Here is a 944-nt window from a genome sequence, read left to right on the forward strand (position 1 = left end):
AACTACGCAAATGATAATGCAATTGCTTTATAAATAAATGTAAATTGATGTCATTCAATTTTAACTGAATACACATCTTTTAGACGTTGGCAAAATGTTTTCCAATTACGTAAAGGATTTTCTGAAATCAAACGCAAACGACGTCCTGTCGTTTACTTTTGACGGCGTGAATTTTATCCTTTTAGCTATCTCTGTAGTTGTTCGTGAATAACAAACTTGCACCTTCGCGTCTCCCACCCCTACAAGGAATGCCATTACATTTAGAGCACGGAGGGAAATCCAACACCTGAAGGTGTTTGCATGGTGCATAACTTTAATGGAAACGAAAGTTATGAAAAGAGAATAAAGAATAGCGTGAAAAGTTTATGAAGGGTAGCGATAGCGCAGTGTAGCCTATTACTGGGTAAAATACAGTTTCAGACGTTTTCGAGATGTAATCAAAACGTTGCAAGGAAACGTCATGTCTTTTGTTACCCGCAGATTTATACTTTAGGCGAGAAAGTGAGCCTGAATATAATCCAGGCCGCTATGTTCGTGTTACTTCAAGTATGTATCCGTTTCGATGGTTGTATCGAACATATCCTCGGACTTATTTTAGTCTTATTAACTTATAAAAGAAAGTTTAAATAGAATTTACAATAAAATTCACCCTCAAACAGCTCTTGTTTACAGGAAATGAAACGTTGTTCTTTGTATCCCCTTAAATTGATTTTCTAAAAAATAAATTTACTATTTTATTACGTTTTTGCATAACCCACCTAAATTCTAGAGTAGTTATTACCAAACCGTAATAGAGGGACACCTCTCAAAAGAAAAGTAGGATTTCATATAAGGAAAAAAGATTATATTAATTAAAAAGCTGGCAAAGTTTTTACGTGTTTTTAAAAGTTAGACATTGCCATTAAATGTGAAAGATAACAAAATAAAATTTTCTTCTATAATAA

Source organism: Anoplophora glabripennis, unplaced genomic scaffold (assembly GCF_000390285.2).
Source record: "Anoplophora glabripennis isolate ALB-LARVAE unplaced genomic scaffold, Agla_2.0 scaffold298, whole genome shotgun sequence".
Classification (NCBI taxonomy): domain Eukaryota; kingdom Metazoa; phylum Arthropoda; class Insecta; order Coleoptera; family Cerambycidae; genus Anoplophora; species Anoplophora glabripennis.